Here is a 23,521-nt window from a genome sequence, read left to right as displayed (position 1 = left end):
TTCTAACAGATCAGAATTAAACAATTATGGCTTTGGTATAGACTTGGGTAGTTAGAAATTCACTGTTAAAAACCACTAATGAGAGCAAAAAATTCAGTAAGAAACCATATCCTAGGGACCATGGCTTGGAAGAGCAGTCAGTGGTTGCAGACGAGGAAGCTAATTTATCTTTTCCTGCTAATTGCTTTCCATTTTATTTTATTTTATTTCATTTTTTGAGACTAAGTTTTGCTCTTGTTGCTCAGGCTGGAGTGCAATGGTGTGGTCTCAGCTCACTGCAACCTCTAATTCCTGGCTTCAAGCAATTTTCCTGCCTCAGCCTCCTAAGTAGCTGGAATTACAGGCACCTGCCATCATGCCCAGCTCATTTTTGTATTTTTAGTAGAGATGGGGTTTCCCCATGTTGGCCAGGCTGTTCTCTAACTCCTGATCTCAGGTGATCCACCCGCCTCAGCCTCCCAAAGTGCTAGGATTACAGGCGTGAGCCACCACCTCAATTTTAAAATTTGAAAATGCCAACAGTATGTCTGCCTCCCTTCTAAAGATGCTGGCAACACTTCATTGTGCAGGATAATAGAGATTTATGTTTTACACCTAAACAAAGTAAGAGAAACTCACCCTTTACCCTTTGGCACGCACTACAAATGTTTCCTTCTTTTACTCTCAGTATTCCAGTCCCTAGAATTCAAAGCAAAGAGGGGTTTGAGAATGAGAGCCAGGTATGGTGAATCAGGCTACGGTTTCAAACTTCAAACTTTCCATGTGCTCCAGACCTTTATAAAGGCTTTAATTACTTATTTTCAAATGTCACACACACAAAAAAACTGTTATCACAGATGCATGATAAAAGAATGGAAAATCTACAACTAGCAATTTGGATATTTCACACACACACACACACATACACACAAGTGTGCGTTGTGAGAATGTTTACTGGGGAGAGGAAAGGGTGTGTGCTTAGGATCTGGGTTTGAGTCTTGGTGACATCACTCCTTAGTTATCTTATCTTGGGGAAGTTCCTTGGCCTTTCTGAACCTTGATTCTCATGTGTTAAATATCCCTACCCCACCTTTTTTTTTCTTTCTTTTCTTAAGGCAAGGTCTTGCTCTGTCACTTAGGCTGGGATACAATGGTGCCATCACGGCTCATTGCAGCCTCAAACTCCTGGGTACGAGCAATCCTCCTGCCTCAGCCTTGTGAGTAGCTGGGACTACAGGTGCACACCACCATGCCCGGCAATTTTTTTATTTTTATTTTTAAATTTTTTTGTAGAGATGGGGTCTTGCTCTGTTCATAAGGCTGGTCTTGAATTCCTGGCCTCAGGCAATCCTCCTGCCTTACAGGCATGAGCCACCATGCCTGGCTGTACTGCATATTTTTAAAAAGTAGAATTTAAATTAACTAATGAATATAAAAAGCCAGAGCAGTGCCATGTTCTTGTATAAATTATGTATTAAAACAGTGTTTGATTGTTTTGTAGTCTGTTTGTAGAATGAATGAAAGAAGGAGGGTCTTGTGTTAAGATGTTGATGATACCTCTGACTAGAATCATAGACAACCTGTTTAAAGCCTCAGATTTCTGCCAACTAATCCTAAAAATGAAAGCACAGTGGATAAAAGATAGATCATGTGTTGATCTTTCTGGCCAGTGTGGAAACATAAGTTTTAAAAATGAGATATATTTTACATACAGGAAAATGCACCGATTTTAAGCGAATTTGTCAACAAATTTGGACAAATGATACACTCATGTGATTCGCACCCAAGTCAAGATATGTATAGAACATTTCCCTCACCTTGAAAGTTCCTTCATGTCCCTTTGTGGTCAATACCTGCCTTTTGCAGAGGCAACCATTGTTCTGGTTTCTGTCACTAGTTATGCCTGTTCCTAAACTTTATACACATGGGATAATATAGAATATACTCTTTTGTTTCTGGGTTCTTTCAACAAAGCTGATGATTTTGAGATGTATCCATAATGTTCTGCATATCAGTAGTTTGTTCCTTTCTATCACTGAGTGTTTGTTATCTCATTGTATGAACATATCACACTTTTTAATCCATTCTCTTGTTGCTGGACACTTGGGTCTATTATGAATAGATCTGCTATAAACACTCTTGCCCAAGTCTTTTGTTTGACTTAATTTCATTTCTCTAAGTACACACCAGTTTGCTCTGGCTGCTCCACATCTTCACCAACACTTGATATTGTTAGTTTTTTTTGAGATGGAGTCTCGCTCTGTCCCCCAGGCTGGAATGCAGTGGTGTGATCTCGGCTCACTGCAGCCTCTGCCCCACAGGTTCAAGCGATTCTCCTGGTTCAGCCTCCTGAGTAGCTGGGATTATAGGTGTGCGCCACCATGCCTGGCTAATTTTTGTATTTTTATTTATTTATTTATTTTTTGAGACAGAGTCTTACTCTGTCAGCCAGGCTGGAGTGCAATGGCACAGTCTTGGCTCACTGCAACCTCTGTCTCCTAGGTCCAAGTGCCTCAGCCTCCCAAGTAGCTGGGATTATAGGCATGCACCACCACGCCCGGCTACTTTTTATATTTTTAGTAAAGACAGGGTTTTGCCATGTTGGCCAAGCTGGTCTTGAACTCTATTTAGGGAGGACTGATATTTTAACATATTGTGACTTCCAATCCATGAACCCAGTGTATCCCTCCATTTGTTTATTTTTTTTTCCCTACCATGCAAGAAATGTCAATTGCAGTTGAGCAGAAAAATACCCTACTTGAAGTCTGCAAAGTCGAAATGATCTCTGGTTCTGCAAAGTATGGGACAAAATCCAATGATTCAACTTAATTTAATTTCTTTAAGGTCAACTTAATTTATTCAGGTATTTATCTTCAGTACATTTAAATAATCATTTTTAGAAAGGTCCTGATGGTTTGACACTTCCTAGAGTCTTAAAATGACCTTTCTCTCTATCTTAAGAATTGAGGCCTGGAAAGGTTGTTTGTCTTGTTTGTTTATAAATGATTCCACCAGTTACTAATGAGAAAATACTTGGAAACACTATTTGTTTCCACAAGAAACTTGACCTTTTAGTTTAAAAATACCATCTTAACTTCATCAAATTATAGTTGTATACTAACTTGTTTTTATTTTATTGTAATCTGTAAAATTTACATTTACTGTCTAAACATTGATTTTCAGTCTAAGAGGGTCATTAGTCACAAAAGTAAGATGTATTCTCAGCCTTCTTAAACACAATTCTAGTATGTTCTAGGTATTCAAAAAACGTTAAATAAAATAGAAACAAGAACAGTTGCCATAAAAAAAAACTTTTACCACTAAAAGTTATCTTTTTGAATAAAAACCGATTGGCAGATTTTTGATAATTAGAGAACTGAGGTGGTAGTTTGAATTTTTTTTCTTCTTTTATAGAAGAAACTGTGAAAATTTCCATAAAAGTTTATGTATCTGTTTTTTTTTTTTTTTTTTTGAGACAGAGTCTCGCTCTGTTGCCCAGGCTGGAGTGTAATGGTATGATCTTGACTCACTGCAACCTCTGCCTCCTGGGTTCAAGTGATTCTCCTGCCTCAGCCTCTGGAGCACCTGGGATTACAGGCGTGCACCACCATGTCCAGCTAATTTTTGTGTTTTCAGTAGATACAGGGTTTCTCCATGTTGGCCAGGCTGGTTTCGAACTCCTGACCTCAGGTGACCCGCCCATCTCAGCCTCCCAAAGTGTTGGGATTATAGGCGTGAACCACCACGCCCGGCCATATCTGTGTGTTTTTAAGGAACTTTCTAGTTAAAAGCTTTCTTCCTTCTGTGAATTCAACTTTAGGAGAAGATACTTTTAATTGAAGTGTCAAAGACATGTTTTTCTTATTTTTGAGATTGAGTCTCGCTCTGTTGCCCAGGCTAGAATGCAATGGTTTAATCTCGGCCCACTGCAACCTCCGCCTCCCAGGTTCAAGTGATTCTGCCACCTCAGCCTGCCAAATAGCTGAGACTACAGGTGCCTGCCACCACACCCAGCTAGTTTTTGTAATTTTAGTAGAGATGGGGTTTTGCCATGTTCGCCAGGCTGGTCTTGAACTCCTGACCTCAAGTGATCTGCCTGCCTCAGCCTCCCAAAGTGCTGAGATTACTGGTGGGAGCCACCACACCTGGCCTCAAGGACATATTTTTCTTTTCTTTACTTTTTTGAGACAGAATCTCACTCTTTTGCCCAGGTTGGAGTGCAATGGCATGATCTCAGCTCACTGCAACCTCCACCTCCCTGGTTCAAGTGATTCTCTTGCCTCAGTCTCCCGAGTAGCTGTGATTACAGGCATGTGCCACCACACCCGGCTAATTTTTGTATTTTTAGTAGAGACGCGGTTTTGCCATGTTGGTCCGGCTGGTCTCAAACTCCTGACCTCAGGTGACCCGCCCTTCTCGCCCTTCCAAAGGGCTGGGATTACAGGAATGAGCCACGACGCCCGGCCTCAAGGACAGATTTTTCTTAATCTGAGTCTAGTACAGTTAAGTATAGAATATAAGAACTTAAAAAATTTTTTTAAAATTCAGAGTAGCAGTTAGCAAACTATTTCTGTAAAGGGCCAGATAATAAACATATTGGGCTTTGGGAGCCACACAGTCTCTGTTACGACTACTTATGGTAGAGATCATACACCAAAGCCAGCCTCAGAGGACATGTAAATGAGTAGGTATGGTTCTGCTCCAATGAAACTTTTTGACTAACACAAACAAGGGGCCAGATTTGACTTCTCTGATGTATAGGGTTTTGGGGGAGTGAGCTATTATAAAGATTTTGGTAAAGGAAAACCATTCACCATTTACAGGAGGGCTCTCTCATGTCTTTTCAGGAAGCCTCGAAGTTAAACTCATCTTGAACCGAGGGTTAGTTGTCCATACAGCTCCAGCTGTGCCACAAATTATCTGAGTGAGTTGGGAGAATTTGCTTGATACTTCATGCTTCTATTTCTTAATTTGTTTGTTCTTTTTCTTTAAATTTCTTTTAAATATTAAAAAAAAATTCTTATTGGGCAGCCTCTTGAGCCAGAGTAGGTTCAGAGACTCCCAATTTCTTAATTTACAAAAGGAGGATGATGATAGATTTGCCTCAAATGGCTGTCGTGAGGATTAAATGGGTCAACGTGAATAAAGTGCTTAGAATGCTGCCTGCCATGTAAGTTTTATGGAAGTGTTAGCTGATATTATTAGTAATCCATAATGAAAACAGAAATTAATCAAACTTTAATTTCAAGCATCTTTTATAAATTGAACAAAGGTTGGTGCTATCTTTGGGAGGCTGAGGCAAGCAGATCACTTGAGGTCAGGAGTTCGAGACCAGCCTGGCCAACATGGTGAAACCCCATCTCTACTTAAAAAAATACAAAAATTAGCAGGGCATGGTGGTAGGCACCTGCAATCCCAGCTACTTAGGAAGCTGACACAGGAGAATCTCTTGAGCCCAGGAGGTGGAGGCTACAGTGAGCTGAGATTGTGCCACTGCACTCCAACCTGGGCGACAGAGTGAGACTCTGTCTCAAAAAAAAAAAAAAAAAAACCCAAAAAACAAACCCCAAAATAGGTTGGTGTTATGATCTGAATGTTTATGTTCCCCCAGATTCATATGTTGAAACCTAATCTCCAATGTGAAGTATAAGAAGGTGGGGTCTTTGGGAGGTGATTAGGTTTTGAAGACAGAGCCATAGTGAATGGGATTAGCACCCTTATGAAAGAGGCCCCAGAAAGCTCCCTCACCCCTTCTTCCCCGTGGGGTTATAGCAAAAAGGAAGCAGTTTATAAACTAGGAAGTGGGCCCTCACTAGACACAAAATCTGCCAGTACCTTGATCTTGGACTTCTCAGCTTCCAGACCTGGGGGAAATAAATTTCTGTTGTTTATTAACCACTCCGCTTATGGCATTTTATTATAGAAGTTCAAATAGACTAAGACAGCTGGAAAAATAACTTTTAGAAAATATGTGGGAATGTAAAAGTAAATCGATCTAGCAACCCAGGCCATGCTTCTCTGTGGCAGCAATCGACTGATTAACAACTGCCTGCGTCCACAGAGCATTTGTGTTCCAGCCTCTACACCCCCACCTAGCACAGTTTCTTGTTTATCGAATCTGCCTGACTTCTATAGGCATTTGGGTTTCTCACCCTCAATCTAGACAGACATACATTAAATCTCATTGGTATTTAATAGGCCAGGCCAGATTAGGAACCTTGGTGGTCCTCGCATGGAGAAGAATATGATGTCTGTCTTCCAGTCCCTACCTTCACCTGGCTTCTGTGTATTAAAACTAAAAACAATATTTAAACTATACAAAAGTTCAGGCCAGTCCAACATAGTTCAGATTTTTTCCCTCAATGTGATTTTCAGAGTGTTTTTTGGGAAGTAGGGAATTCTTTCCGAAGTAATTTTTTGGGTGCTGCTTTGCTGATGTCTAACTATGGGCTCAGTCTGTCTCTGGGGGCATCCTGGACACTTCCTTCCCTCTGACTTGCAGCATTTCTTTTTGCCTGGATTTCCTTGTACTCTTGCTCTGCATCCTCAGTTTGGAGTGTAATCTGAGCCCCAGCCTGTGTGACTGCAGCTGGGATACTCTTTGTTACTTTCAATTCCCTCTCTTCCCAGGTCATAGGACCTGTTCTGCCTACCCATCTGCAGCACTAGATGCCAGACTTATGGCTGCAAAAATAATTACGAGTCCCTTGGGCAGATGGGGCCAGGGCTCTGACATATTATATTAGCACAGGAGCTGAGCTAGATGGTTGTGCAGGTGAAAGTCTGCAGTGACTGGTTATGAGAGTGTCCCAAGAAGGCTTTGAATTTGATCATGCCTAAGGCTAGAGTCTTTGCACCTGTTAGGGATCATTCCCATTCTCCAGATAAGGACACTGATGATCTCTCAGTAAATGGTGGAGTCTGCCTTTGAACCCTGGTCATTGTGGTTGGTTTTGATGCTTTGTTGGGGGATGGAACATGGACAATCATTCTTGCCTGTGAAGACAGAATAGATCACAGAGAAGACTGCATACTTGCTCAGCAGGCTGTCCTTGCTAGCTTTGTCAGGACAATGGTTAGTAACATGAGTCCTTTGGACTGTGATAAGGAAGAAGACATTTAAGGGTAACAGGTAAGATCTCTGAGTGCTTCTTTATTGCTCTTTCCCCTGATTTTTACTTGAGAAGTGTCCTCAGATTAGATTTCCTTTTCATTTTGTTTTCAACCTAGATTCTTGCAGAAAGAAGCAAACATAAGCAATCCTCTTGTTCTTGTTTCAACATGAAACGACAGTCATCAAACTGTAGGCTCCAGAGGAGCAGATTCCAAATCTGAAAGTTGTTAGCATGTTAGTCTGTTTGGGTAACTTAATTTACCTGGAGGAATCCTCCTGAAGTTTTCTTGAGCTGATTTTCCCATCATGATGAACACAGGGCCTTAAATGAAGACTTTTTGAGCAGAGGAGGAAAAACAGGAAAGGCATACAAGTGTGTGTGGGTGGCCCTATCCTAGGCTCACATTGTAGAACCTCCTATGCATGGTGTTGTCTCTTTACCTCTGTGCATTCTCTGTGGACTGTAAGCTTCTCAAAGTCAGGGACTGCTGTCAGGGACTACTGTCTTAATCTTTGCATCCTCCTCACCTAGCACAGTGCCTGGCATATAGCTGGTGGCCAGGGATATTAAGGACAAATGAATGCATGCATGAAAGGTAAAGAAGCATAGAGGGATGAGAAGCAGAAGAAAAGGTCTATGGCCAGAAGCATTTTGGGGGCATCTAGGGAGGCAGTGCTAGTGAATAGTGGGCCCTGGAGTCAGACTGCTCAAGATGACTTCCTGGCCCCCCCTCCCATCACTGCATAACCTTGGACAAAGTGCTTGACCTCTCCAGGCTCCATTTAAAAAATTCCTGTAAAGACTGGGTGTAGTGGCTCACTCCTGTAACCCCAGCACTTTGGGAGGCCAAGGTGGGCAGATCACGAGGTCAAGAGAGCAAGACCACCCTGGCTAACACAGTGAAACCCCATCTGTACTAAAAATACAAAAATTAGCTGGGTGTGGTGGCACACACCTGTAGTCCTAGCTACTCGGGAGGTTGAGGCAGGAGAATCACTTGAACCCGGGAGGCAGAGGTTGCAGTGAGCAGAGATCATGTCATTGCACTCCAGCCTGGCAACAGGGTGAGACTCAGTCTCAAAAAAAAAAAAAAAAAAAAAAAAAAAAAGTCTGTAAAATGCTGAGAAGATGGATTGTGATGGTCTTCATCTTACAGGACTGTTATGAGATATTTATTGGGTTACATGAGGTATTTATTATGTCCTGGCTTGGATAGGGCATCATATGCCTAGGAGGCAATCTAGATTTTTGAGTATAAATGTGTAAGTTATATTGAGTCAGAGATCTTAGAAGACTTTGATAGATGGCATGGAGGCTAGAAAAGTCCAAGACGGGTTGGGTGCGGTGCCTCATGCCTATAATCCTAGCATTTTGGGAGGTTGAGGCGGGTGGATCACCTGAGGTCAGGAGTTTGAGAAAAGCTTGGCCAACAGGGTGAAACCCCATCTCTACTAAAAATACAAAATATTAGCCGGGCGTGGTGGGGAGCACCTGTAATCTCAACTACTCAGGAGGCTGAGGCAGGAGAATAGCTTGAACCCAAGAGACAGAGGTTGCAGTGAGCCGAGACTGTGCCATTGCACTCCAGCCTGGGCAACAACAGTGAAACTTCATTTAAAAAAAAAAAAAAGTCCAAGACAGATTGGTGCGGCAGAGAGGGAAAAATTAAAAAAGGAAAGTCCAAGATATGTGAGGATATTGCATTCTGAAAAAGAGGTCAAAAATGGCTAGAAAAAGTTGAAAGTAGGAATTAAATAAAATTCTGATCAAACTGGCTGGGGAAAATGAGGGAATTGAGTGGTTAGGCAGCCCTTCATCCTGAGCATATAAAATTTCCCACAGCGAGCAATGGGGCATTTCCTTCAGATGACTTAGGGGCTTTTGGTTAGTCTGATGCTTTTCTGTTGTTGTTCTTAAGGAAAATAGATGCCATATTAAGTCTTTTGGAAAACTGGCTAACCAATAGGTACATTTTAATGCCATTTTAAAAATTTTAAGTTATTCTGAGTTTGAGAGTCATTTTTATTTCTTTCCATGAACCTTCCTGCAGTGGACAAGACAGGGGTAGGACTTTTCTAACCCTATCTTGCGATCTGTTACTTAATACTATGTACCTGTTTTTCATTTCTAATTCATCATTTTTGACTACGTAATACATTCACATAATTCAAGAATCAACCCAGCCAGGTGCGATGGCTCATGCCTGTAATACCAGCACTTTGGGAGGCCAAGGTGGGCAGATCACTTGAGGTCAGGAGTTCAAAACCAGCCTGGCCAACATGGCGAAACCCCATCTCTACTAAAAATATAAAAATTAGCTGGGTGTGATGGTGCGTGCCCATAATCCCAGCTATTTGGGAGGCTGAGCCAGGCGAATCACTGGAAGCCAGTGGGTAGAGGTTGCATTGAGCTGAGATCACGCCACTGCACTACAGCCTGGGCAACAGAGCAAGACTCAGTCTCCCCCGCCCCCCCAAAAAAAAAATCAAGCTGATATGAAAGTTACGCCTTGAGAGATCTTCTTCCTCTCTCACCAGCTATCCACCCTGGTCCCTGCTCCTACCCAGGTTATCTTCCCAGTTCTCTAGAGAAGGGCCTTTTATTTGGTTTAAATATCTTGTTATGAGCAATGCAGCAATGTAACCCTATACACACAGCCATTTTATGTTTGCAGATATGTAAGATATTCTGCAAATATCCCCCAGAAGTGAGATTTTTGTAGCAAGGATACACATATTTGTAATTTTGATTGACTTTGCCAAATTGCCCTCCTAAAGGACACATCATTTCACACTCCAAGTATGAGCCTGCCTGTGCCCCACTCCCTCCCCAGCCTCCTGATACGACATGTCGTCACACTTGCCATGCTAAGAGGTAAAATGTGTTCTCAGCATGGCTTTAACTTGTGTTCTTATTATGACCAGAGTCGATGTGACTAAGTACGTGCAATTAGGAGCCATTTGTATTTCTTTTATTTCATGAATTGTGCACTTATGTCACTTGCTTATTTTTAAAAATTATTTTACACTTTTTGTTGTTTGAGTTCTAAAATACTCAGAATATTCGTCAACTATTTGCTGATCAACTATGTTGCACCAGGCTCCACAAAGGCACAGACTAGATGGAGATGAATAGGATGCTGTCCCCACCTTCCAGAAGCTCACAGTCTAATGAGGAAGTCTTGCTCTGTCACCCAGGCTGGAGTCCACTGGTGTGATCTCTGCTCACTGCAACCTCTGCCCCCCTGGGTTCAAGTGATCCTCCTGCCTCAGTCTCTCAAGTAGCTGGGATTGCAGGTGCCCACCACCATGCCCAGCTAATTTTTGTATTTTCAGTAGAAACAAGGTTTCACCATGTTGGCCAGGCTGGTCTCTAACTCCTGAGCTCAAGTGATCCATGTGCCTTGGCCTCCCAAAGTGCTGAGATTATAGGCATGAGCCACTTCGCCTGGCCTTTTTTTTTTTTTTTCCCCTAACAAAAGAGAAAAACGTGCATGTCTCTGTCTAGATCTAGGTCTATATGTAGGTCTAGATAGAGATTGAGATATATGAGTTCTCCATTAGACTGTGAGCTTCTGGATCTGCTTTCTTTGAAATCTAGATCTAGATACAGATAGAAAGAAGCAATACAGCTACCAAGCATTAAAGTTGTACGGAAGGTATCACGGGCCCAGCAAGGTGGTGAAGGCCCTAGCCAAGTTGAGGTGGGCCTAGAAGTCTGAGCGGACACTTTCTAGGCCGATCGGGAAGTGAAGAGCAGTCCAGGCTGAAAACGTCATAGGGCTCTCCCCTTCCCTGGGTCCTTAGTGCCGCTCTCTGACCCTGGCAGTCCTCCCCACCTCCTGCTTCAGTGCCTGTCACTTTGTGAGTGCTAAATACATGTTCCCTGAGTGCAGTAACTGAAGAAGAGTCTGACGCAAGAGCCCTGTTGAGGTGTGAGAAGGCAGGGGCGGTGGCATGGGCAAGGTCGTCCTCAGGGGTGGACGGTGACAGCATCCTGCTCTTTCTCAACACCTCCCCTCCTGGCAGGGACCTTGGAACCTTTTTTGACTCTCCTGTGTTCAAGGAGCTGACCTGTCTCACTTGGGTTCCGGCTCCCTTCTCTTTCCTTCTGGTTCCCTTACTTCAGTTAAACCCTTTGTTTCACTGCTTTCACCCCGCTGCTCCCCTCAGTTTCTCTCTCTGTCTCTCTCTCTGGTGGCTGGCATCTTTGCCTCGTTCCTCAGACCACTATGCTAGAGATAATCTTTATGTTATTTGTTTGAAGTTGAAGTCTTGCCTTACTCCCACCCCACAACACTCTCTGTCTCTCTGTCTCGGTGTCTCTTTCTCCAAACTCAAAAAGACAGATGTGATGTTAGTTTGCTAGGGCTGCTATAACAAAGTACCACACACTGGGTGGCTTAAAACAACAGACACTTACTCCCTCACAATTCTGAAGGCTAGAAGTCCAAAATCAAGGTGTTGGCATGACATGCTATCACAGGCTCTAGGGGAGGACCCTTCCAGGCCTCTTCCCAGCTTCCAGGGGCCGCGCAATCCTTGGTCTTCCTTCACTTAGGCAACACAACTCCAGCTCCCTCCTCCGCCTTCGCTCCGCCATCTTCCTTCTGTGAGGATCCATGGCCAAGTCTCCCTCTCCGAATAAAAACAGCAGTCACTGGATTAGGGTTCACCTGAACCAAATAAATCATTTTAACCCGATTACATCTGTAAAGACCCTGTTTCCAAATACGTTCACATTTACAGGTACTAGACTGCGGGTTCAGACTTTAAGGTATCTTTTTTGGAGTCACATTCTCACCAATAACAGATGCCCTACAATTGTATCTTGTTTGGTACTTTTCAGAGTTACACTCAATCCCCGTGGGAAGCAGTTTTATAATATCTGGCCAAGAACACACATTTTGGTGCAGATCTGAGTGGAGGTCCTGCCTCTTCTTTTGGACAACTGACTTCAGCTCTCTAAACTTCAGTTCTCACATATGTAAAGTGGGAAAAGTAAGCCTACCTACCCCATGGTGGCTACATGTGAGGTATTTAGCACAGGACCTGGCACATGGGGCATACTCTGTAAAACAATAGGCCTCCTAGTTATGCAAGCAGACCCTTTTCTTTCTTCTGCCCTTGCACATAGTCACATGGATTTAGAGCAGAGAATGTCATCGGACTTGTGAGTCCCACCTGAATACTCACATACACAGGCCAACCCACTGTTACCACCTTAATCCCTCTGGACTAGATGTCAAGTCAACTCAAGATTTATTTGTGAGACAACTTGAGCTTTCTTTTTCCTGTGTCCCTCCTTGTCTCAGTCCCATCTGTTTGCCAAGCTTGATGTGGCATAGGGGAAATGCTAAGAAAACAAACTTTTGCCATCCTCAGTGGGGTGTTCCTCTGCACACAGCTCCCTCCTCCCCTCTCTACTTTTTGTTTCTTTTGTAAACAGCCAAATTCCACCCCCTCCCAGGGTGGGACAGAAGTCCCCTGGCTTGAGTTTCTGCTGATTTCATGCTCTTTGATGCTGGCATGGCTCTGAAGTAGCGGCTGGTAAAGAGAAACCACCATTTGTTGTTGGAAAAAAAAAAAAAAAAGAAAAGGAAAAGAGAAAAACCCCGCTCTTTTATCTCTGTCCCCCTCTAAATTGCAGAAAGGTGGTATTGTGGAGAGACAGAACAAGTGGGATTTTATCTTCCTGCCCCTGCCAGGCAGCCACGTGAGCATCAAAGCTCTCAGGGCCCTCGGAGTGGTGGGAGGGAGATAATGTGAGCAGAGACAAAGGTGCTCCCAGGGAGCTGGGCTGCTTTTGATGGTGGCTGGGCAGGAAGAGCAGGAGCTCCAAGTTTTAGTGTGGACAGGGAGGCTCTAAGAGGCCTGAAGTGAAATTGATGACACCACTCTGTGGTGTTGGGAACAAGATGCTTTCTTTCCATTCAAAATGCTGGCTGCTGGCTGGGCACGGTGGCTACGCCTGTAATCCCAGCACTTTGGGAGGCCGAGGTGGGCAGATCACCTGAGGGCAGGAGTTCAAGGCCCGCCTGACCAACATGGTGAAACCCTGTCTACAAAAATACAAAAATTAGCAGGGCATGATGGCGGGTGTCTGTAATCCTAGCTACTAGGGAGGCTGAGGCAGGAGAATCGCTTGAACCCAGGAGGCAGAGGTTGCAGTGAGCCTAGATTGTGCTATTGCCCTCCAGCCTGGGCGACAGATCTAGACTCCATCTTAAAAAAAAAACAAAAACAAAAACAAAAAAGCAAACAAAAACAAAAACAAAATGCTGGCTGCCTACTGAATAGGGTAACAATGAGAGGCACGATAATATTAATAATTGCCATAGCCATCATTCTTTTTCTGGGCATGCAGAAGTACTTTACATACATAGTTTCACTGAGTCTTCATCATAACCTTATGTTATAGTAATTGCTATCTTCATTCTGCCTAGAGAAAAGGAGCCCTAAAGAGGCCCTGAGGTCACACAGAAGCAGGATTTAAACCCAGGTCTGCTGACACCAAAGTTTTCTCTTAACCACTAAGCTCTATGGTCTAAGAAATGTTTCTTTTCTCTTGAGCCTGGGAGGCGGAGTTTGCATTCAGCTGAGATCGTACCATTGCGCTCCAGCCTGGGCTGCAGTGTGAGACCCTGTCTCACACACAAAAAGGAAAGTTTTCTTTTTTTCAACTTTTTCAATTGAAATACACATAACACAAAATTTACCATCGTAACCATTTTAAATTGTACAGTTCAGTGGTATTGAATACATTCATAATATTGTATATCCATCACCAACATCCATCTTCAGAACCCTTTTCATCTTGTAAAACTGAAACTCTATACTCATTAAAAAATATTCTGGGCATGGTGGCTCATGCTTGTAATTCCAGCACTTTGGGAGGCCAAGGTGGGAGGATTGCTTGAGCCAGGAGGTTGAGGCTGCAGTGAGCCGTGATTGAGTCATTGCAGTCCAGCTTGGGTGACAGAGTGAGACATGTCTAAAAAAAAAAAAAAAAAGAAAAAGGAATAGCTCACCATTCCTCCCTCTCCCCAGTCCCTGGCAATCACCATTTCACTTTGTCTCTCTGATTTTGACTACTCTAAGTGTCTCATATAAGTGGAATTATACAGTATTTGTCATTTTGTGACAGGATTACTTTACTTAGCGTAATGTCCTCAAAGTTCATCTGTGGTGTGGTATATGTCAGAATTTCATTCTTTTTTAAGGCTGAATAATATTCCATTTTATGGCTATAACCTATTTTGTTTATCTGTTAACCCATTGATAGACACCCAGGTTACTGTCATGTTTTAGTTATTGCAAATATTGCTGCTATGGACATGGTTGTATAAATATCTCTTTGAGATCCTGCACTCGATTCTTTTGGGTATATACCCAGAAGTGGAATTGCTGGATGACATAGTGATTCTACTTTTAGGGGAACCACCACACTGTTTTACTTAGTCACTGTACCATTTTATTAAAAGTAATTGCAGTTTTTGCCATTACATTCAGTGGCAAAACCGCAATTACTTTTGTGCCAACCTAATACATTCCCACCACCAGTGTACAAGGCTTCCAGTTTCTCCACGTCATCACCAACACTTGTTTTTTTCAATTTTTTTTGATAGTAGTCATTGTAATGGGTGTGAGGTGGTGGTATCTTGTAGTTTTGATTTTCATTTCCCTAATGATTAGTGTTGTTGAGCATCTTTTCCTGTGCTTATTGGCCATTTGTATATGTTCTTTGGAGAAATGTCTATTCAAATCATTTTCTCTTTTTTCTTTTTTGAGACAGGGTCTCACTCTGTTCCTCAGGCTGGAGTGCAGTGGTTTGATCTCTGCTCATTGTAGCCTCTACCTCCTGGGCTCAAGCGATCCTCCTACCTCAGCCTCCCAGGTAACTGGGACTATAGGCATGCACCAACACACCTGGCTCATTTTCCTATTTTTTGTAGAGACGGGGTTTTGCCATGTTGCCCAGGCTGGTCTTGGAACTCCTGGCTCAGGTGATCCATTGGCCTCAAGTGATCTCTCCCAAAGTGGTGGGATTACAGGCATGAGCCACCTTTACAGGCGTGCCCAGCCTTTTTGCCCAATTTTTTAATCAGGTTGTTTGTTGTTTTTATTAAGTTTTGGAAATTCTGTATATATTTTAGATATTAATCCCTTATCAGATATACGATTTGCAAATATTTTCTCCCATTCTGTGGGTTGCCTTTTTGCTCTGTTAATACTGTCTTTTGGTGCACACATATTTAACATTTTCATGAAGTCCAATTTGTCTATTTTTTTTCTTTTGTTGCCTGTGCCTTTGGAGTCATATCCAAAAAAGTTGTTGCCAGATCCAATGTCATGTAGCTTTTGGCTTTCTTCTAAGAGATTTATAGTGTTAGGTCTTACATTCAGGTGTTTGATCACATTTGAGTTAATTTTTTTATATGGTGTTAGATAAGGGTCCAACTTCATTCTTTTACATCTGGATATCCAGTTTTCCCAGCACTATTGTTAAAAAGACTGTGTTTTCCCCATTGAATAATATTGGCATCTATGTCAAAAATAATTTGGCTGTATGTGAGAGGGTTTATTTCTGGGCTCTCCATTCTATTCCTTTGGTGTATATGTCTGTCTTTATGCCAGTATTATGCTATTTTGGTTACTGTTGTTTTGTAGTATGTTTTGAAATCAGGAAGTATGAGTCCTCCAGCTTTTTTTTTTTTTTTCTTCTCTCAAAATTGTTTTGGCTATTCAGAGTCCCTTCAGATTTCATATGAATTTTAGAATGGAACTTTCTATTTCTGCAAAAACCTCACAAGGATTTGGATAGGGAATGCAGTGAATTTGTAGATCACTTTGGGTACCATTGACATCTTAACAATATGAAGTCTTCCAGTCCATGAATGTAAGATATGCTTTCATTTACTTATGTCTTTTTTTTTGAGACGGAGTCTCACTCTGTCACCCAGGCTGGAGTGCAGTGGCACCATCTCGGCTCACTGCAACCTCCGTCTCCCCAGTTCAAGTGATTCTGCTGCCTCAGCCTCTCAAGTAGCTGGGATTACTGGCGCCATGCCTGGCTAATTTTCGTATTTTTAGTAGAGACGGGGTTTCACCGTGTTGGTCAGGCTGCTCTCAGTCTCCTGACCTCAGGCGACCCACCTGTCTCAGCCTCCCAAAGTTCAGGGATTATAGGCATGAGCCACTGTGCCTGGCTTTACTTATGTCTTCTTTACTTTCTTTCATTAATGTTTTGTAGTTTTCATTGTACTTGTCTTTCACCTTCTTGGTTAAGTTCATTCCCAGGTTTACTTTTTTTTTCCTGATGCTAGTGTAAATGAAATTGTTTTGTAATTTTCTTTTCAGATTGTTAATTGTTAGTGTATAGAAATGCAACTGGTTTCTATATGTTGACTTTTTAACCTGCCACTTTGCTGAATTAATTTATGAGCTCCAACAGGTGTTGTTTTTTTTTGGTGTGGAATCTTTTTAAGTTTTTTACACTTAAGAGCATATTATCTGCAAACAGAAATAATTTATACCTCTTCCTTTCCAACTTGGATGTCTTTTATTTCTTTTTCTTGCGTAATTACTCTGGTTAGAACCCCTAGTACTAGGTTGGACAGAAGTGGAGAGAATGGGCATTTTGTTTTTGTTTTCGTTTTTGTTTTGAGATGGAGTCTCACTCTGTCACCCAGGCTACAGTGTAGTAGTATGATCTTGGCTCACTGCAACCTCTGCCTCCTGGGTTCAAGTGATTCTTCTGCCTTAGCCTCTGGAGTAGCTGGGATTACAGGTGCATGCTATCACGCCTGGCTAAGTTTTGTATTTTTAGTAGAGATGGGGTTTCACCGTGGTGGCCAGGCTGGTCTTGAACTTCTGACCTCAGGTTATCCACCCACCTTGGCCTCCCAAAGTGCTGGGATTATAGGCAGGAGCCACTGCACCCAGCTGAGAATGAGCATTTTTTTTTCCTTGTCTTAGGGAAAAAGCTTTTTGACTTTCACCACAAAGTATGATGGTTGCTGTAGATTTTTCATATATGGATTTTAGTATGTTGAGGTAGCTTTTTTCTGTTTTTGGTTTGTTGAGTGTTTTTATCAGGAAAAGGTGGTGAATTTTGTTAAATGCTTTTTCTGCATCAATTGAGATGATCGTGTAGTTCTTTAACCCTTTCATTCTGTTAATGGGTATATTACATTGATTGATTTTTCTCTTTTTTGAGAGACAGGGTCTCACTGTGTGGCCCAGATTGGAGTGAAGTGGCACAATCATAGCTCACTAACAGGTTCAACATCCCAGGCTTAAGTGATCTTTCCACCTCAGTGTACTGACCAGCTGGGACTATAGCTGTGTGCTACCATGCCCAGCTATTTTTTTTTTTTTTTTTTTTTTTTTTTTGAGATGGAGTCTTGCTCTGTTGCCCAGGCTGGAGTGCAGTGGCATGATCTTGGCTCACTACAACCTCTGCCTCCTGGGTTCAAGCAACTGTTCTGCCTCAGCCTCCTGAGTCTGGGATTACGGTCACCTGCCACCACACCTGGCTCATTTTTTTTTTTTTTTTTTTTTTAGATGGAGTTTCACTCTTGCTGCCCAGGCTAGAGTGCAATGGCACGATCTTGGCTCACTGCAACATCTATCTCCCAGGTTTAAGCGATTCTCCTGCCTCAGCCTCCCAAGTAGCAGGGATTACAGGTGCCTGCCACCATGCCCAGCTAATTTTTTTTATTCTTAGTAGGGATGGGGTTTCATCATATTGGCCAGGCTGGCCTCGAACTCCTGACCTCAGGTGATCCACCTACCTCAGCCTCCCAAAGTGCTGGGATTACAGGTGTGAGCCACCTCACCTGGCCATACCTGGCTAATTTTTTTTGGTATTTTTAGTAGAGATGGGTTTCACCATGTTGGCCAGGCTGATTTCAAACTCCTGACTTCAAGTGATCCACCTTCCTTGGCCTCCCAAAGTGCTGGAATTACAGGCATGAGCCACCAGGCCCGGCGATGCCCAGCTAATTTTTTAACTTATGTAGAGATAGGATCTTGTTACGTTGCCCAGGCTGAATGCCAGAGCTCAAGTGATTCGCCTGCCTTGGTATCCCAAAGTTTTGGGATTACAGGCGTGAACCACTGTGCTTGGCCAATTCATTTTCGTATGTTGAACTGCCCCTGCATTCCAGGAATAAATCCTGCTTGCTCATAGGGTATAATCCTTCTACTATGTTGCTAAATTCAGTTTGCTAATATTTTGCTGAGGATTTTTGTACACACATTCATAAGGGATATCGATCTGTAGTCTAGTGTTTTTGGTTTTGGTATTAGGGTAATTAATGCTGGTCTCATAGAATGATTTAGGAAGTGTTTCCTCCTCTTTAATTTTTAAAGAAAAGTTTGAGAAGGATTAGTATTAGTTGTTTATTTTTTTATTTTTTTTATTATTTATTTATTTATTTATTTATTTATTTATTTATTTATTTTTGAGACGGAGTCTTGCTTTGTCGCCGGCCTGGAGTGCAGTGGCCGGATCTCAGCTCACTGCAAGCTCCGCCTCCCGGGTTTACGCCATTCTCCTGCCTCAGCCTCCCGAGTAGCGGGGACTACAGGCGCCCGCCACCTCGCCCGGCTAGTTTTTTGTGTTTTTAGTAGAGACGGGGTTTCACTGTGTTAGCCAGGATGGTCTCGATCTCCTGACCTCGTGATCCGCCCGTCTCGGCCTCCCAAAGTGCTGGGATTACAGGCTTGAGCCACCGCGCCCGGCCGGTATTAGTTGTTTAAATGTTTGGTAGCGTTTACTAGTGAAGCCAGCAGGTCCAGGACCTTTCTTTGTTGGGAGATGTTTGATTACTGATTCAGCCTCCTTACTAGTTATCAGTCTATTCATATTTTCTGTCTCCTCCAGATTTAGTTTTAGTGGGTTTTGTGTTTCTCATAATCTTTCCATTTTATCCAGGTTATCCTATTTGTTGACATACAGTTGTTCACAGTACTCTCTTTCAATCCTTTTTATTTCCATAGAGTTGGTAGTAAGTTCCCCATTTTCATTTTTGATCTTAGTAAGTTGAGTCTTCTCTTTTTTTAAGTCCATCTAGTTACAGGTTTGTCAATTTTGTCCATCTTTTCAAAGAGCCAACTTTTGCTTTTATTAATTTTCCCTTTTGTTTTCCTATTTTCTATTTCATTAATCTCTATTCTAATCTTTATTATTCTCTTCCTTCTGCTAGCATTAGGTTTAGTTTGTTCTTTTTTTTCTAGGTTTTTTTTTTTTTTTTTTTTGTTTGAGACAGAATCTTGCTCTGTCGCCCAGGCTAGAGTTCAGTGGCGCAATCTCGGCTCACTGCAAGCTCCGCCTCCCGGGTTCACGCCATTCTCCTGCCTCAGCCTCCCGAGTAGCTGGGACTATGGCGCCCGCCACCACGCCAGGCTAGTTTTTTTGTATTTTTAGTAGAGACGGAGTTTCACCGTGTTAGCCAGGATGGTCTCGATCTCCTGACCTCATGATCTGCCCGCCTCGGCCTCCCAAAGTGCTGGCATTACAGGCATGAGCCACCGCGCCCGGCCGTTTTGTTTTCTAGTTTCTTATTTATAAAGTTAGGTTGTTGATTTGAGATCTTTCTTGTTTCTAAATGTAAACATTTGTAGCTATAATTTTTCCTTGTAGCGCTGCTTTTGCTATGTCCTGTAAGTTTTGGTTGTTGTGTTTTTGTTTTTGTTCTTCTGTAGTTTCAAATTTTTGTTGCAATTTTGTCTTCAATCTATTTGGTTTTTCATTTTTTTTAAACTGTATTTATTTTTATTTTTATGTATTTTTTAAAAATAGAGGTGGTGTCTCACTATGTTGCCCAGGCTGGTCTTGAACTCCTGGGGTCAATCGATTCACTTACCTTGGCCTCCCAAAGTGCTGGGATTATAGGCTTGAGCCACTGCACCTGGTCTTTTGATTATTGATGCATTGTTGAATTTCCACAAACTTGGGAATTTTCCAGTTTTACTTCTGTTACTGATTTCTAACTTCATCCTATTGTGCTTAGAGAAGATGCTTTATATAATATCTATCTTTTTTTTTTTTTTGAGATGAGGTTTCACTCTTGTTGCCCAGGCTGGAGTGTAATGGCATGATCTCGGATCACGGCAACCTCTACCTCCCAGGTTCAAGCGATTCTCCTGCCTCAGCCTCCCGAGTAGCTGGGATTATAGGCATTCACCACCATGCCTGGCTAATTTTGTATTTTTAGTGGAGACGGGTTTTCTCTATGTTGGTCAGGCTGGTTTGGAACTCCCAACCCTGGGTGATCCGCCCACCTCGGCGTCCCGAAGTGCTGGGATTACAGGTGTGAGCCTCCGCGCCAGGCCTATATCTTTTAAAATGTATTGAGACTTAATTTGCGGCCTAATGTATAGTCTATTCTGGAAAATGTCTCGTGCACTTCAGAAAAATGTGTGATATGCTGTTGTGTGGAGTGTTCTGTATATGTCTATTAGCTCTAGTTGGTTTATTATGTTGTTTAAGTCCTCTCTCTCCTTAATTATCTTCTGTGTGGTTGTTCTGTCCATCACTATTATTGTTATTGAGACAGGGTCTTGCTCTGTTGCATAGGCTGGAGTGCCATGGCACGATCACAGCTCACTACAGCCTTGACCTCCTGGGCTCAAGCAATCCTCCCACCTCAGCCTCCTGAGTAGCTGGGACTACAGGCATGTGCCATCATGCCCAGCTAATATTTTGGTTTTTTTTTTTGGTAGAGACGGGGTGTCAGTATTTTCCCAGGCTGGTCTCAAACTCCTGGGCTTAAGCAGTCCTCCCACCTTTGCCTCCCAGAGTGCTAGAATTACAGGTGTGAGCCACTGTGCCTGGCCATGTTACTAAAACTTTCTGAATCTCAGATTTTTATCTATAAAATGAGAATGTCCACAGATATAGGACTGTTGTAAAGATGAAATTAAATAAACTATTTGTAGCAGGTAAGATAGTTTTGGCTATAAGAAACAGAAAACTCGTCTCAAAATTTACTTCAATGTGAAAATTCACTATCCCACTTATTAAAAAGTCCCAAGGAAGACCAATTCCAGTCTTGGTTAGTCCAGTGGCTCAAAAATGTTACCAAGAATCCAGAATCTTCTTTCTTCTCTGCCATGTTTGGTGTGACAAATTTTGTCCTTAGCCAAGCCAGCTGCTCTCATGATCACAAAATGGCTGCTGTAATTCCAGACATCACATGTAGATGCAAAAAAAGAGTGTGCTTTTGCTCATCTCTCTCTCTTTCCATGAGGGCCACTGACATTCATCTACACTCTCAGATATCTCTACTAACATAGGCTTCATCAGAGGCATCACATAGCTCTTTTTAAGAGCATAAACCCTTTCCTTTCAGAATCTCTTCTTCTGCTCCCACCTCCCAGCCATGTTATATAGTCATATCTAATTAATCACTGGCAAGAGGACTAGAACCACCCTGCAGATCTTAGACCAATCAGGTTTTACTGCTGGGGAAACTTGAGAGAGAGTCCCCGTTTCTTGACCCTTGTGGGGAAATGTGAATGCTACTAGTTCAACACTGGACATATTGTACCACAGAAGGAGGGGAGATCTGTTGGGTAGGCACTTACAAAAATATCCTGTGATCCTTTTGTAGTTCATAAGCATGATAATTGGGTTTTCATGCTCATGTGTGAGCTGCACCTCCCTTAAACCTTGTTATGATGCTGACACGTTACTCGTCTGACATGAACTTTCAAAAAAACTCTAAAAAAGAAAAAAAAAAGAATAAAATAAATAAATAAGAATAAATTAATAGGAGTAAAATAAAATAATAATAAAATAAAATAAAATAAAATATTTTAGATCCTGCAGAATATGTGCCAAGTGCCCTGCATAGAGCCTGGCAGTTGTGTGGGCTCTGATCTCTTCCATTCATTTGTATGAATGAGGAGAGGTGGCCCATTTTGATTAGTTAAGTTTCCAATTATGTGTTGTTTTAAAAAAGATATATTGTGATGCCTTCATGAAACTCAAAACCTCAATGAAAAAAGAGCAAGGCTGGAAACCCTGTAAACCAGGTCCCAGGCCAGTTTTTTCAAGAGGGTTGTATAAGCATTTTATTATTTATTTATTTATTTATTTATTTTTGGAGACAAAGTATCGCTCAGTCTCCCAGGCTGGAGTGCAGTGGCGCGATTTCTGTTCACTGCAAGCTCCACCTCCTGGGTTCACGCCATTCTCCTGCCTCAGCCTCCCGAGTAGCTGGGACTACAGGCACCCGCCACTATGCCCGGCTAATTATTTTTGTATTTTTAGTAGAGACGGGGTTTCACCGTGTTAACCAGGATGGTCTCCATCTCCTGATGTCGTGGTCCGCCCGTCTTGGCCTCCCAAAGTGCTGGGATTACAGGTGTGAGCCACCGCATCCGGCCTTTTTATTTATTTTAAAGACAGGGTCTCGCTATGGGGTCTCACTATGCTGCCTCGGTTGGTCTTGAACTTCCAGGCTGAAGCAATTCTCCTGCCTCAGTCTCCCAAGTAGCTGGGACAACAGGTGTGCACCACTGCACCCAATGGTTTTGTAAGCCTTGACTCCATAAAACAACTTTAGTTACTAGTTACTTGGTGATATACGAGTAAATAAGCATCATTTTCAAATATGACATTCCAGGCAAGTTCTTGGTTGTATAACCAATGTTTTCAATGAAATTCTAGGAAAATTAAGTCCCAAATATGTCCTAATTGCATCTATGGAAATGACTATATTGGTATGAAAAGAAGAATATTCATTAAGAGTTTCCAGATTCTGGAGGGGTTAGGCAGGAAGAATATGATATCATTTACAAATGTTTAATTTCCATTTACAAAAACAGAGTCTACTAAATTGTTATGGGTTATAGTTAAAAGAAAAAAGAAAGGGCTTCTGTATATATCCAGAAAATAGCATACTGAAACCTCAATAATCTTACAGTTGCAGATGCTGAAGAAGAAGAAAAATAATTTTGTAAAAAGAAAAAGAAAAAAATCAATAATACCGCCACTCCCCCATAAACTACAATCATTCCTCATCAGTTCACTTAGTCCTATGTAATTAATTCTTGTTTCACTGGATCTTGGGTTAGCATTTTCCTGACTCCATTTGTTTCTTGCCTAGAGTTCTGGAAATCCTTACTCAGCTTGCTGGTATGGTCTCAAAATTGTTTAAGTGATGCCATTAGCAGCACATACCCCAAAATACCCAGCATAGTCCTTTTCCATGGGTCTCTGAGACAGTCCTTTGCTGAAGAGTAAACATTTTCAAGGAAGCATCAGAGTAAAACAAAAAACTACCTCTAGATGACAAAAGGCTTAAAATACTGTGCTTAATTTATTACTGATAATTTTCAAAAGCAAAAGTTCTGATAAGAATTTATTCCAATAAAAATGCAACTGATAAGAAGATTCGGTTGCTTCCGTGGCAT

General features: G+C 42.1%; 2 non-coding genes across 2 annotated transcripts; one reads left to right on the top strand and one right to left on the bottom strand.

The window, feature by feature from the left end:
• Positions 1–21,338: 21,338 nt before the first annotated feature.
• LOC119624045 (small nucleolar RNA SNORD74) lies at positions 21,339–21,418 on the bottom strand. The gene has a single exon (XR_005240134.1). It is a non-coding gene; the product is annotated as a small nucleolar RNA SNORD74 (small nucleolar RNA).
• Positions 21,419–21,702: 284 nt separating this feature from the next.
• Positions 21,703–21,806, top strand: LOC119624077 (small nucleolar RNA U13). Its single transcript, XR_005240165.1, has one exon. It is a non-coding gene; the product is annotated as a small nucleolar RNA U13 (small nucleolar RNA).
• The last annotated feature ends 1,715 nt before the right edge of the window (positions 21,807–23,521 follow it).

Source organism: Chlorocebus sabaeus, chromosome 11 (genome assembly GCF_047675955.1).
Source record: "Chlorocebus sabaeus isolate Y175 chromosome 11, mChlSab1.0.hap1, whole genome shotgun sequence".
NCBI classification, from domain to species: domain Eukaryota; kingdom Metazoa; phylum Chordata; class Mammalia; order Primates; family Cercopithecidae; genus Chlorocebus; species Chlorocebus sabaeus.
The sequence above is the reverse complement of the archived record's forward strand: the minus strand, read 5'-3'. Positions and strand labels throughout refer to the sequence as shown.